This window comes from Ictidomys tridecemlineatus, chromosome 9 (assembly GCF_052094955.1).
Source record: "Ictidomys tridecemlineatus isolate mIctTri1 chromosome 9, mIctTri1.hap1, whole genome shotgun sequence".
NCBI lineage: Eukaryota > Metazoa > Chordata > Mammalia > Rodentia > Sciuridae > Ictidomys > Ictidomys tridecemlineatus.
The window spans coordinates 67,371,524-67,387,797 of NC_135485.1; the positions used below are offsets into that span (position 1 = coordinate 67,371,524).

The following is a 16,274-nucleotide window of genomic DNA, read 5'->3' on the forward strand; positions in this document are numbered from 1 at the left end:
GCTCCCCTTCAAAATGTCGCAAAAACTCCCCTTCAAAAATGTCGCAGCAGTTTGCACTCCTACCCACAGTGCAATTGGAGCACCTCAGACCCTACTTTTTCATGAGTCTGACTTCTGCTTATTTTTTAATCATTGCCAATTCAATATAAGAAGAATCATTTAAATTTTATCCAGATAATTGACTTCTTATATGAATTGCCTGTTTCATGATCTCTGCTCACTTTTTTCTATCAAACAACAGAGTTTTTAAATGAATACAGAGTCCTTGATACATTTGCAATGGCCTGTCACATATGTATTTTTACCAAATGCTATTATTGCCTTTAAGTCTATTTTCAACTTAAAATTTCTAAGGTTTGTTTTTTCTTCTTCATGGCCTTTAGGTTCTATGAGGTGAAAATATGAAAATATCCAGTCATGGGTTTTTTGTTTTTGTTTTGTTTTTTTGTTTCTTAGCAGTGCTGAGGATTGAACCCAGTGCCTCGCACATTCTAACCAAATGCGTTACCACTGAATTACTCTCTAAGCCCTTCTAGGAAATATTTTATGATTTCATTTTTCACATTTGAGTCATTACTCCACCCAAATTTATTTTATTTGAGAAATAAGGTTATGGCACAGTGTGCTTTTCCCAAGTAGTTAATGAGTTGTTCTGTACTATTTGTTAAATAATTCATTATTTCCCTCACTGATTTAAAATTATATTGAAGAAATTCACATATTTACTTGGATATACTTTTTGATTCTCTTTTCCATTGCATTGGTGAGATTTAATTTTTAAGTTCTATTCTGCCCCCTCAAACTTTGTGCTTCTTTTCTCCAATTTAGCTGTTCTTACTGAAAACAAACTTAAAATTAATGAGAAATATTCACTGTGGACACTTAGGGAGACAGTTTCTATTTTAAATACACATTTGTGGTTTGGATCAGTAATATTCCTTCAATGCAACAATGTTCAAAGATGGAGCCTGAAGTGATTAAACCATAAGGGTTCTGACCTTATCAGTGGATTAATCCTTTGACAGATTTATTTGATGGCAATATTGAGAGGTGGTGGTAGAAACTATAGTAGGTGAGTCCTAGGAACTGGGGTAACATGCCTTTCAGGACTTATCTTGTCCCTGGCTCCTTCCCCTCAATCTCTCTCTGCTTCCTGGCTGCCATGAGCTAAGCATCTTTCCTCTGCCATGATATTGCACCTTACCTCAGGCCCAGAGACAATGGAACCAACAACCATGGACTAATCCTCTGAGCCACGAGTCAAAATAGATCTTTCCTCTTCTAAGTTGATTTTCCCAGGTATTTTGTCATAGCAACAAAAAGTTGACTAACACCTTAGCTTAAGTCCCTCCACAGGTAGGCAGAGTAAAAAGCCTATATTAAGAAAAAATTGGGGAGCTCTCCAAAACTCTCAAGTTCCCAAGAATCTATGAAGTGCATGTGCTACCCAGCATATGATGGTATTACGTTCCAATAAACCCACTGTAAGTAGAAAATAGCATAAATCAAAAAGCATATAATATACCACACCTATCAAACATCATATTTCAGAAACATGGTACACCATAGACTACCCACTGTTTCCCCTCAAGATTGTGACTGACTACATGACTGAAAGGGAGATTTAACCCAGCTTCAGGAAAGAGGATCATACAGCATATCGCTCACTAGCTCAGGGAAAGACCAAAATTCAAAGTATAGTTTCCACTGATGCATATGACAGATGTTTATTATGATGGATATCACAAAGTTGAAAAAATTTTAAGTCATTCTATCCATCTGTAGTCCTTAATATCTATTTTTAAGGCACAGTTTTGTTAGAAAATAAAAGTAAGAGTAAAGTTTGCCATGACTGTGCACACTTGTCCCAACCCTCAGGAGGCTGAGCAGGAGGGTTCAATTTTGAGACCAGCCTGGGCAACATAGTGAGATCCCATCTCAACACAAAATAAGTATACATACTTCAAAAGGCTAGTGCTAAAGTTCATCTTCATTAACCAGAAAACCCTAACTATAACCTGAAAAGAGAAGGAAAGAAATGTTTTTTGGGTCAGGGAAAGAAGTTGAAGAAGAGGAGTAGAAGGGTTAAGAGTTCACTAAAACTGAGCAGATGTGGAAGGTACTGTTATTTTCAGGATTTAGATACTAAAATAACACACTTGAAGCTTTTTTTGGTTTTGGTGTTTGTTTTTTTTTTTCCTCAGACTGTATTTCATTAGTTAAAAAACATACCTTTTTTTTTTTTTTTTAAGTCATAACTGAATTTTTAACCTTACCCCCAGGACAAGTCTGCACAAGGCAATAGTGCCCTCTTTTGACAAAACTGTGTTAGCACAACTACAACAAAATTCACTAAAAACATGACTAGACGCTAACATGATTCTAGCCTGATAGTCATATGCATATAAAACTGGGTAGTAAGGGCCTGGCTCTTGGTTCTTTCCTACGGTAAACTGGTAATAGAGTGTTTCCTAAAGATGGGTTTTTAATTTGTGAATTCTTATCAGAGTCACTGACTTTCTGGGCCACTTCATACAGAAAGATCCTTTATGTCTGAGGTTAGGAGTAGAATCATTCATACTCTGTCGGTTTGGAATAATTTGAAATTTTAAGGGTGTTTTAATATTTTCTTTCTCCTGAAGAAAAGACTAAAAGAATTTCAGATGTTAGTCAGCCATTAAATCTTGCCTATCAATAATTTGTAATGTGGTATGTGTCCTAAGGTTGTACCTTTTATACTTTAACAATATGATATTTTATATATTAATTAAACCTGGTCCTATTTTAGTGCAAAAAAAGATGGGTTTTTTAAAAATATTTTTAGTTGTAGATGGACACAATACTTTTATTTTGTTTATTTAGGTTTTTTTAATGTGCTTGTGGAGATCGAACCTGGTGCCTCATGCTCATTAGGCAAGCACTCTATCCCTGAGCCACAGCCCCAGTCCTGAGTTGGTTTTAATATAGAAATTTGATCCTTCTAAGAAGAAGGAGAGCAAGTACCCTAATTGAAAACTAAGTAAATAAAATCTGTTATTTTATTAAATCTCATAGTAATACTTTGTTAGTTGTCTTCAATGAAAGAGAATTGTCTAAGAATTAGAGATATTAAGTAATTTGCCCATAAATACCAGAACTGAGATTCAACTTCTGAGAAAATTGAACCAAACCTTAAATGGCTGAATTTGAAATTATTGGTTTTATATTAATATTGGAACTTTCATGATCTCTTTAAAAACACCCATATGAAGTTTATTGGTTTTTGTAATATACTTCTAATACACTGCCAAGAAACTGGTTTGCTATAAAGGTTATAGCACAGCATAATTTGAGTTTATGGAAATTAAATATAGCAGGGTGTTCTGATGAAGTTTTTGGAAGCTAAGAATTATTTCTGTTACATAAACTTAGCCATCAATAGTTTTCTTTAGAACATTTATTGAAGACCTGCTAAATATTTGAAGCATTCCTAAGTACCTTACATAAATATAGAAACATTACTAGGTACCTCTGATCTCTAATGCTGGAGAATTAGATTGGATCTCCTGATCACAGTTTGCTTATTCCTGCTCTAGTTCTCATAATAATTCTGAAAGGTAAGGCTTTTTGTTAGCTTTCTATCACTGTAATGAAATACCAAGATAATCCACTTATAAAGAGAAAAGATTTATTTTGAGATAATCAATTATGAAGAGAAAAGAAATATTTGGCTCACAGTTTTGGAGATTCCAGCATCTCTGACCAATTAGCCCCATAGCTTTTGAGCCACTGGAGAGGTGGCTCATCAGTGTGGGAGCCCCCTGGTGGAGCAAAGCTGTTCACCTCATGGCCAGGAAGCAAAAGAGAAGAGGAAGGTGCTGAGGCCTGCACTTTCTTCCAAGGGAACACTCCCAATGACCTCCCACCAGGCCCCACTGACATTTCCACTTGAACAAAGTCCTATGAATATTCATTATCACACCAACACTGAAGACTTAACCATTCCTGGAACAAGGAACCATCTTTATATTAGTATTTTTTGGTTATGGTGTTTAGTCTTGGTATTATTAAGCACAATGAATTTTTCTTAATGAATACAGGTGGATTAAAGCAAAAAAGGATATAGCCTATTCCCCTGAGTAGTATATTTTCTATCTTATTTAGAATTGTTCTTGAGGCTATACCAACTACAGATCTGCTGACTGGAAAGACAAAAATTGTCCCCTTGGCCATCATCTGGCATTTTAAGCATGAGACTCTAATCTTGATGGTCACAGCATCTTTCTTTGACCTACCATTATTATCCTTCCTTAGCTGAACACACAATGCTAATTTTCAAATGATACCAGTTACTTGCTGTGTACCTTGGCTGTGTGTAGATTATTTTTCCTTATTAAAAATATTTAAGAATAATTGGGCAATAATTACTTAGTCTTTGTAAATTCTCCATTGCATAATTTTTCATTTTTACAACCATTTTCTGCAGGGCTGTTGCATTTTTCTTCTGCCATCTTCTTCACATAACTAAGTTGTCATTTCCCCTCAAAGGAGAAAAGATTTTGGAATGAACCTCCAATTCTATCTTAAAGTATGAAGTACTGTCCATAGTTATACTCAAAGAACATGTGGTGATCTGTATGATATGCTGAGCCATTAATAAATGGCTTTAAAATCTGGGGGACATGAAAATCACCATCATGAATGGAAATAGTCCAGATATTAACCAAGAGGTACAAACCTAAGTAACCACTTTGTGTAACGGAAAGATAAAAGGGTTTATATGGTAAGGTAGACTCTGAAAGAAGCCATCCATTGGGTGAAAAGCATGCAAATGGATTGGAAATCTTCCAAATGTAATGAGGTTTATATTTGAGCTTGTATACAAGTCTCTGATGAAGGCCTCTGAATCCAGTAGGTCAGCATATCAGTGAAAAAAAGGAAGGAGATGACACTGACAATGAGGTGAACCAACCACTTGGAAACTCTCCTATGTTGTCATATAATTTGCTGTAACCTCTCAGTTCTAGCAGGAACAATGCAATGGTGGGGATACTTATCCAGGGTAATGACTGGACAGTGAACTTAATCTCTTGATACACTTGATTCTTGAAAAACTGTGGATGCTTCATTAATGAATGATCATACACAAAATAATAGCTCAATGTGGCACAGAAGAAATAAAGGATATAAACGCCAAGATTTGTAGCAATCAGGAGACTAATAGTTTGTCGGAAGATGTCATCCTCTTGCCATGTGGCTGGATATACGTATGGTGTAAAAAATAATAATAATCTGCGGCACTGAGAACAAGGTCCATCTTAGCCCCAGCAAGCAAAAGAGTGCACTAAGACACAACAGGAACCTCAGTCAGTTGGAGTCAGGAGTTGTCATCAAAAGAGTGCTGAACCTGGAGAGTCCACACTGTTCCAGCTGCAGCCGCTTCCAGGACAGCACCCGGATCCAGCGTTGATAAGTGGACTATGCCTGGAGGAGAAAAGTTGAGTTGTTAAAAATATAAAATCAATGATACATTTGTCAAGCTAACCAAGAAAAACAAGAGCGAAGACCCAAATAAATAAATCAGAAATGAAAAGGGAGTTATTTCAACTGATATATAAACGATTCTTAGATCCAATAATCCAACAAGTTGGAAAACCTAGAAGAAATGGACAAACTCTGGACACATATAACCTAACAGAGTTAAATCATGAAAACAGGAATTCGTGAACAGACCAATAACAAACTAAGAAATTTAAGGAGCAATAAAAAGTCACCCAACAAAGAAAAGCTCAGGACATAATGGCTTCACTGCTGAATACAAATTATTTAAAGAATAACTAATTCCAGTTATTCTCAAACCATTCCAAAATATTATTACCCTACGCACATATATGATTTCATGACTGGTGTGATTCTACATTATGTACAACGAGAAGAATGAGAAGTTATACTCCATTTATGTATAATGTATCAAAATGCATTCTACTGTCATGTATAACTATTTAGAACAAATAAAAAAGAGAACTCTGCCAAATTCAATCTATGAAGCTATCATTATCCTGACCTCTAAAATATAAAGATATAACAAAAAAGGAAGTTATAGACCAATATCCCTGATGTACATAGATGCAAACATTCTCAACAAAATACTGCCAGACTAAATCTAAAAGCATATCAAAAGATTATATACTCTGTTCAAGTGAGATTTATCCCAGGGCTGCAAAGATGTTTCAACATACACAAACCAATAAACATAATACAGTACATCAACAGATTGAAGACAAAAAACAGATGATCATCTCAATAAACACAAAAAAATCCTTTGATAAAATTCAACATCCCTTTATGATTAAAAAAAATCAACAAATTAATGGTTGAGTGCCCCTGAGTTCAATCCCTGGTACCCCAAAAAAATTCCAATGGCATTCTTCACAGAATTTGAAAAAGTGACCACAGAATTGATATAGAACAACAATACTCAAAGCAATCCCAAGGAAGTCAGAAGGAGGGGAGCAAAGCTGGAAGCATCAGAATACCTGACTTCAAAACATACTACAAAAATATAATAATCAAAACAGCAGAGTATAGCATAAAAGCATCTAAGACCAATAAAACAGAAGAGAAAAATTCAATAATTAATCCACCTATTTACAGCCAGAGATTTTCAGCAAACGAACCAAGAATATATATCTGATAAAAGTTACCCTCTTCAACAAATTGTGCTGAGAAAACTGGATATACATATAAGAAGAATGAAACTAAACACCTGTCTCTCACCATATACAAAATTCAATTAAAAATGAATTTAGAACATAAATGTATGTTCCAAAACTGTGAAACTACTAGAAGAAAACAGGCAGAACACTTTAGAACGTTGGTGATTGGTAGATTTTTTTTTTTTGATAAATCCCAAAGGCACAGGCAAAAAAAAAAAACTAAACAAGGGATTAAATCAAACTAAGAAGCTTCTGCACAGCAAAGGAAAGAATAAACAGAGTTAAGATTCAATTTACTAGACTTGGGAGAAAAATTTCACAAACTATTCAAGGGTTAATATTCAGAATATATAAGGAACTCAAACTAACACCAACAATAATAATAATCCAATAAAACGAGCAAATGATTTGAAAAGACATTTCTCTAAAGACATACAATTGGCAAAAAAAAGTAAATGAAAAAGTGCTCAAAATGTTTCAGATAATATCTGAGAAAATCAATGAGCAATCATCTCACCCCAGTTAGATTGGCTATTACCAAATAAACAAAAAATAATAATGAATAAATTCTGGCAAGGATATGGGGAAACAGGAACTCTTATACATTGTTAATGGGAAAGTACATTAGTATAGCAATATGGAAAACAGCAGAGAGACACCTCAAAATACTGAAATAGCCAGCAGCTTGGGAGGCTGAGGAAGGAAGATTGAGTTCAAAGCCAGCCTCAGAAAAAGTGAGGTGCTAAGCAACTCAGTAAGACCCTGTCTCTAAATAAAATACAAATTAGGGCTAGGGATATGTCTCAGTGGTTTGAGTACCCCCAAAAAAATATTAAAATACAATTACCATATGATTCAGCAATCCTGCTACTGAATATATGTCCAACAGAAATAAAACCATTATATCAAAGAGATACCTGCACATATATGTTTATTATACCACTATCTATAGTAGTCAGAATATGAAATCAAGTAAGATATAAACCAATAAAAATGAAATGTGGTAAATATATATATATGGAATATAATTCAAGTATAAAATAAGAATGAAATCCTGTCATTTGCAGCAACATGGATAGAATTGGCAGAGAGTGACAAATTCTGTGTATTATTACTCACTGTGGAAACTAAAAAAAAGTTAATCACATAGAAATAGTAGAATAGGGGTCACCAAATAATAGGCAATTAAAGTCTGTAAAAATTAATTATACATTTCAAAATAACTAGAGGAGAAAAGTTTGAAGGTTAACAAAATATATTTGAAGAGATGAGAATGTTAATTCTCATAATTTGATCGTTATACATTGTATTCGTGTATTAAATTATGACACTGTAATCCATGAATAAGCACAAATATTGCATGTTAATTAAAAATAAAAGTAATTTTTAAATGAACTACTCCTTTCAAGCAAATAAGCACTGCCTATATTTGAATTTTTAACTGAACTCCTTTCAAGCAAATAAGCACTGACTATATTGATGAGTAAGGCGTAGGCAAATCTCATGATAACACTTATTCTTATAGAGCACAGTATGCAAAGTTGTGTAAAAAGAAAATGACTCTACATTCCACCTTATATTAATCAAACATTGAAGAGATTTATACTGTCTTGGTGCTGCCTTATTAACTGGCAGCAGGTAAGTCACAAGCACACTCAGATCCTCGACTTAAGTTCATGACTAAAGCCAAGGTGGGGAGGAACACAGGAAAAAACACTCCCAGACAATTCTGCTGATGCACTTGTTGGTTCACTTATTTTCTTGCCCAGGCTACCCATGCACACCCATAGGCGGTGCCTCCAGATCATGAAATGCGTGGAAATGTGTTAGTGGCTCAGTGAATATCAGCAATACAAAAAGCCAAGCCATATAATTCACTTTCCAAAGAGGGCTTTTTATTTGCTTGTTGGCTTTAATTGGTAATTTTGTTTTCTTGCTATAGTTTAGACCCACTAGTCACCTTCTAAACATCTATTTTTTTTTATTGAATGATAGAACTTTGATTTTATTCTAAGTAGTGATCTATACAGCTAAATGACCACATTTATCAACCTCTCCTATAGGTTGATGAATGGTAAATGGAACTTTAAAGAAATTTTCTTAAGACAGACAGCTGGAGTATGCCTTTTTGTCCTTCCCGCTTCCTTTCTGGAACATGCTTGTGATATCTGAGACCTTAGTAATTATCTCAGATCATAAGACACTCTTGGGAAAGGAAACCACATGCTATGAGTGGTAGAGAAAGAGGCTGGGTCCTTGAGGCCACTTCAGAGCTGCCATACCAACTTAAGCTTTCTTTCTTCAATTTTCCTTTATGAAAATAAACTAAAATAAACATGTGTATAACTCTGATTTGGTGAACAAAACACTGTAATAAATAATAACAAAAAAGAAAATAAAGTAAAATAAAATAAAATTCCATATTGCTGAATTCTGATCTCTATTACTGTTGATTTATAATTGATATGTTAGCTATCTGAATTACCCAGGCTACCTGACTATTGCTCAATACCTATTTCATTTGAGGATACAGAAACAAAGCTCTAAGATTAGTCATAATAGTTATGGTGATTTGGCTCACAAAACCAAAAATTAGGTCACATAATAAGGACAATTTGAATCCACTTACAAAAGAAGCAGATTAGCTTATTTGAAATCAGGGCTGCACTGAACACCCTGATCATATGATTCCATTTGAATTACTAAATTTAAGCACATTATAGTAATCCTGACCTGGTTTTTCTCTTTATCTGAAAAAAAAAAAGATAAGTTTGGGTACTGAATGATAATACACTCTTTTAATCAGGAACATCATTTTAATGCCTAATCTCTGAATTTCACAGAATGTTCTACATTTCCTGAAATTCACATTCACCTATAAACTTTAGGTATTTGTATTAATTATATTTATGCTGCTTCTTTACCCAAGAAGAAGCATTATTAGCACCTTTATCCTATAGAAGTCCATTCTATATATTTAATGTTTGTCTTACCTAAGCCCTCTATGTCTGTCTTCCCATAAAAGGATAATACTAACCTTTCCTCCAAGCTGTGTTGTGATGTGTTATTTAATTAATGTTTACAAAGTATTTAGCAAGCTGCAGATGAAAGATGCTAAAGAAGCATAAAGCAATATCATTAGTCTGACTCATCAGTTAGCCTTGTTAGTTATGCAAAATGAAAGCCCTGTTGTTACTACACTAGTTATGGACACATGTTAGGTCAAATATAAACCCCAGGACAACTTAAATCTATATGCTGCATCTGGAAATCAAATTCCTGAATTTCCTTGTTAGAATAATATACTTTTTTCATATAATAGGTATTTGAAATCCCTTAATATTTAAAAATATAAATTGATTAGAATGTTATTAAGGTAGTGGTAGAAACATGCTACCTTTAAGAAACATAAAGTTCTTTATAATTAAATAGGTGGTGAAGATTCATCTGCAGTGATGTGATACTCTGTACAACCTAAAAAAAAATAAATTTTATCTTATTCTTTTGCGATTGAGACAATAGTAAAATAGTAAATAGTTTTATAATAGTAAAAGTTTGATTTTAAAAAAACTGCATTCTTAAAAGTTCAAAGCCATACCTACTACCAAGCATTTTGCCCTGGTCATCTCTTTGGTGGCCCAGCTCCTGTCCTAGTTCCATCCCAACATCCCACTCCATCCCCTCCCATTTTTTCATCTATCAGTTTCTTCTAGTTCCTGGGCTTCCTCCAGACTACTCTTTCAAAACTCATTTTAAAAATTCCTATTTATTTCTCTTTTATATCACTCCTTAGACACCCACACCCTGCTCCAAGGTGGTTGTTTCTTTCACTGCAACATGGCCCCTCAAGATGATTGACCAGAGTTTTCCTTTTGAAGAATTTTCTTGATAGCTTTTGAATGAGCATCCTTTCCCCTCCATTTTTTACTTTCCACTACATAGAATTCTCTGGCACCTATAAATAATATTCTTCTCTTTTTACATTCTTTCCCTTAGACTTTTTATCCAGTTTGATAAAAATGACTCCCACATTTTAGTCTTAAATTTTTACCTTTTGTATTCTGGACTTATATTTCCATTCTGAAAGAAATTTTCATCAAAATTCACCGCAAACACCAGAAACTCGGCATGTAAACAAATAAAAATAAGTGACTTTTTGTGAGGCTCTTGTTCTGTGTGAGTCACCAATACAGACTAAAAGTAAAGTAGCAAAGGCTTATCCCAGGAAGAAGAGGGGGATTCAGGTGCCAATGTCCCCAGGATGTGACAGGAAATTATCATTTATCAGATGCCTCTAGAATATCAAAAGAGGAACTGCTGCGAGAAATGTGGAGAATAATCATTTAAAGGTGAGCTTTGAGTTCAACCTAAATGCCTAGAACTTAAAAGTCATGACATCCAAAGTTAAAGGCATCATTTTCCCCAAACTCATGCTGTTTCTTTCTCAACTCTTAATGGAAACATAATTGTCCTAGTCAAACAATTTCAAAAATTTAGCTGTCTCTTCAGTCTGTCTTACATCCTATGAAATTGTCTAGCTCTTGCAATTCAGATTCTGAAATGTCCTTCTGTGCCCATCTTTGCTGCCCTACTTCATACTTTCATAATCTTCCAGTTAGATTTTTACAGTGAGCACCTAAAATATCTGTCCTCAGATTTTTCTTTACCTAATTCTTCCCATCTACTACTCCTAGTAGACAAATTTTTGTAAAGTATAACACTAACGATATCACTTCCCTATAAAATCTTCAAAGCCTTTTTATGACTTCCTTAGTAACCTAATAATTACAAAACCCAAGGGTCAGTTCTCAGTCCTCATCTTATTTAACAGTCAGGAGCATTTGACAATTAATCTCTAGCCTGGATCTCTACAATTAGTCTCCTGCTTCAACACTTACCTAATAATAATCTATTTCACAAACAGCCAGGGTGATACTTCTAAACATAAATCAAATTATGTCACTATTCTGATTAAAATCTTCCAATAGCTTCTTCCTATCTCACTTAAGGTAAAATTTAAATTGCTTACAATGGGCTGCAAGTCCCTACATAATGTGACTACCCATTATCAGACTTGATCCTCTGTTATAATCCTCCATCTCTCAACCCTCTTCTAGCCATACTGATCTTCTTGATGTTACTTAGGACAACAAACATGCTCCCACCTCTTGGGCTTTGCAGTAGTAGTTTGCTTGACCAAAAATTCTTCTCCTTTCAAACTGCAGGGCTCTCTCAGACTCATTAAAATATCTACTCGAGTATCATTGGACTGGAAAGTTGTCTATCTTTTTAAGCAACATTCCCCCCAGCCTACACAGGCAATCCTTATTCCTCATAACAATTGACACTATTTTGAAATATTTTAGTTATTTGTGTTATTATCTTTTATCTGTCTCTTCCACTGAATATAATGCTCCCTGACAAAAGGGTCACAGTTTCTTTTACAGCTGTTTCCCCAGAACCTAAAAGAGCACATTCCACTTAGTAGATGTTTAATAAATATTTGTTGAATGAATTGGTGAGTTTCACAATATGAACCTCTCTACAGAAATTATATGCTAGCCCTAGGGAACTCTACCTGTATACCAAAGATCTGGGGGATATTGAAAGGTTGTAATAGAGTTGCCTTAGATTAGGTAGAGGGGAGTAAAGAGAGGGGAGGGGAAGGCATATGGGGATAGGAAGGATAGTAGAATGAAACAAGACATTATTACCTTATATATAGATATGATTGCATAACCAATGTGATTCTACATGTATAATCAGAAATAAAAGAAATTATACCCCATCTATGTATGATATATCAAAGCACATAAATGCATTCTACTGTCATGTATAGCTGATTAAAACAAAATTAAAAGTTAACAAAAAGAAAGGCTGTAAATGGATTTGTGAATTGTCATTCTTCCAATTAATGTCTATAAACTAAATAAACTTCTACATATACACTATTTATTATCTTTTAGTATATTTCATCATCATGTATTTTCTCAAAGGATACTAAGAGTGCAGACACAATTATATAGGCTTCTACCAACTTTTTTCTTAATAAAAGAACTCTCATACTCAAAAACAAAAAAAAAATAGAATTGTGCTGCCTTACCCAAGTGAAACACTTGTCTTTTTGTCAGGTTGTCCATAAACATTCAAATCTCTGCCTTTGCTCACATTTGTATCCTAACTAACAAAACCCTTTCTGGCTCTCCTCTTCCCAACCCACCCACCGAATGCTTTGCCTTTCCAAATCCAAAATCATCATCATCTATACCTGAGTGAGCACGTCTCAAAGTGAGAGCTGTCGAAAAACAAGATGACTGCCTGGGGTGAGGGATGGGAAGGAAGGAAGTGTCAGAGAAGGAAAAGAGGTGCTGAAAGACTCAGCTGGTACAACTCCCAAGTCCAGCTTCACTTGCCTCCTCGTTTGCCTTGACCAGTTTGCCTAGACCCTCTTTGGGTTTAGGGCGAGGGTCGGTTACATGTCCCCAAAACCAGCAAAGCTCATTAGTCTGTATCCCCCACAAGTACAGCAAGCAATTCTTAACCTGCCCTATTTTTTCATACTAGCCAAAACGTTCTGACCACTACCATCTCCAAAATAGCACCTATTACATCTTCATTTTGATTCAAACTTTACAACTCTGGGAGTCTTTTTCTAGCTAACTAAAACCACATTTTCTTCCTTCCACAGCTCATCAGCATTTTAACATACTCTTTGATAACTTTTTATTTTATTTTGTGGTACTGGAGATTCAAACCCAGGGCTTTGCCCATACTAGGCAAGCAGTCTACTACTAAATTATACTCCCAGCCTTGATCATTTGTTTTTTAAGTTCTACTTTTTTTCATTCATTCTCCTAAATTTGAATTCCTTGCCTAAGATGTGTCGGGCATTTCTTTTCATTTATAGATGACTTTCCATTATATCATAATACCTAGTACTAGACTAGAGAAGAAATACCAAAAAATATCCTATGAACCCTGGACTAGCATGTTACTTAATTCACAAATCTGTTGATATATCCAAATTGTACTGGTTTTCAAATTTCTTTAAGTCATGAAATAGTCTATTCATTGTATAACTATGTATCAATTATTTCCCCTAATTAATTCTCCTGTCCTTTCTCAAGCATATATAATATCTGAAGTTCAATTCATCCAGCCCTCATTGAACTCCTCCTCAATGTAAGGCATGAGCTAGGCAAGACAGACATGATCCTTGCCTTCAAGGAGTTTATCATCTTTCCTTACCCTCTCCACCCACATCCCCCCCCCCAAAAAAAAATCAGGGCTGGGATGTAGGGCAATTATAGAACTCTTGTCTAGCAATCACAAGGTCCTGGGTTCCATTTCCAGCACCACAGAAGGGGAAAAAAACTAAAAATAAAAGAACTCACAAAGCACCTGATATGTATTAGGCACTCACAAAGTACAGAAAATGATACATGCTCACCAATAAAAAAAGACAAAGTGATAAATTATGTAAGAGAGGCATTAGGTTATATGAGAATTAGGAAAAGAAGAAATTAATTCTGACTTGGAACATAATGTCAAGGAATTCCATATTGAGGAACTGTCCTTTGAACAGGACCACTAAAGTGCAGGAGAAATTTTGTGAGAAAATCAGTGAAGGATATTCTAGAAAGGTGGTTGTTTTTCAATCCAAAGTTCACAAATGTGTGTTCTGAAAGCCAAAAGGCCTTGGTTCAAGTTACAGTTTTGTCACTCATTTGCTGAGCATCCTAAATACCTAATTAAACTTAAACTTTGGATACTTTCTATACAAAATGAAGATAACATAACTACGCAATTCATAGTAGGACTCTTGGCACATACTCTTAATTGTCTTACACAGAGTAAGGGCTCACTAAAATACCATCTAGTTTGGGTTTCCCCAGAAGCATATGGTGAGTCAAAGGTCCAAATAAAACAGTTTATTTGGAAGATGACCCCAGGAACCACTGGTAGGAAAGTGAGGACAGAGTCAGGGAAGGGAAGTAGTACTCAAAGAGTATATCATTAAGCAAATTACCATTGTAAAAACTGGGGCTGAATCCAGCTGGAAACCAGGGGAGCTGGTGTCCACCCAAATGGCAAGAAACATGGGAATTAACACCAATCAAAACAATCAGGGCTTGAATTGCTCCCAGGGTAAGGGATGGAGATTAATCTTCCGCATGACAGGAGAAGCTCTCAGGCAAAGACACAGATGCTTACAATAAAAGTATCTCTACATGGGGCTTGAGGTGTGGTTCAGTGATAGAGCATTTGCCTAGCATGCATGAGGCCCTGGGCTCCATCTCCAGCACCAATAAATAAATAAGAGCAGTAAGACTGAAGGGATATGAGCAGATCTCTGACCACACTGTACAAGATGCATTTTTTTAAAAAATGAGGATATTTATTCAAGGGAATGTAAGGAATCATTGATAAATTAGAGAAAATTAAAACTTACATGTGGTGAATAAAACCCTACGCAAAGTTTTTAAAAGGAACAAAATCCAGAAAAAAATTACTTCACACATATATAACAAATTATCATTCTGATTATAAAAGAATTACTATAGACCAAACATAAATAAAAGTTTCCAACATAGATTAAAGTACATGAATATGTAAATAATAAGAATCAAGTCCCAAAACAATAGATGAAATGGTCAGTGAACATGAAAGGATATACAAACAGGAGAGTAAAAGTAGAAATTACAACAAATAAATAAATAAATTAAATATCAGTTCTTAACCATTAGATTGACTCCCAAAATTAAGTGCAATATATCAAATGTTGGTAGATGTGTGGAGAAATAAGTATGGAGAAAATGCCCTTTCATTGCCACTGCCACTTCAGAGGGTAAAAGTATCTGTCAACCAAAAATATACAGACCCTATGGCTAGAAATTCCACTTCACTGAAATATTTAAGTGTATAGGAATGTTCATTCAGCATTGTTTGTAACTAGGCAAACAAGCTAAAAAGGAGATAGGTTCAATATTTTGAAATACTCTTATTGTTAAAAAGAACAACCTAGATAGATATGTAATAAAGTGGGTAAATTCCCAAGATGTATTGCTAAGTGTAGAAAGCAATTGCATACAGTATTATTCTATTGGTGTAGAGCATACTCATGCAGAATGCACGCTATTCAAGTTTACTAGAAGCACCAATTTCTATATGTACATTCACATACAACACAGTTTAAATACTATCCAGAAGCATCCACAAACCCACAACTACAGTTACTGCTGGGTGGAAGAGGAGGTGGATTATGACCAAAGTGCTAGTCAAAGGACAGTTTAACCATTTCCTGCCAGCTTTCAATTTGGAGAGAGGAGTATTGTTCATGTATTATTTATATATTTTATACTAAATGTAAAATAATCAACTTGGTTTTTGATGATATGAGAACTAAAGAACTAAAGAGTTGCTCTTAAAAGCAGGCTGATGGGTCTGTCTTTCCCTCAGAGTCTAGCCCAATACTGTTTACCAGGTAGGTTAGCAAATACTTATGAAAATAAATGAATGAATAATGATTTTAAAAAGAGGTTGGAGCCAGATTTTGAAGAGCTTAAATTTCCAAACTCA

General features: G+C 34.8%; 1 protein-coding gene and 1 pseudogene across 8 annotated transcripts in view; one reads left to right on the forward strand and one right to left on the reverse strand.

Annotated features, from left to right (window-relative positions):
• LOC144366766 (estradiol 17-beta-dehydrogenase 11-like) overlaps positions 1–16,274 on the forward strand; it is a 92,566-nt gene that overhangs the window by 36,811 nt on the left and 39,481 nt on the right. The gene's annotated exons all lie outside the window — the stretch shown is intronic.
• LOC144366765 (lathosterol oxidase pseudogene) lies at positions 3,913–6,013 on the reverse strand (annotated as a pseudogene).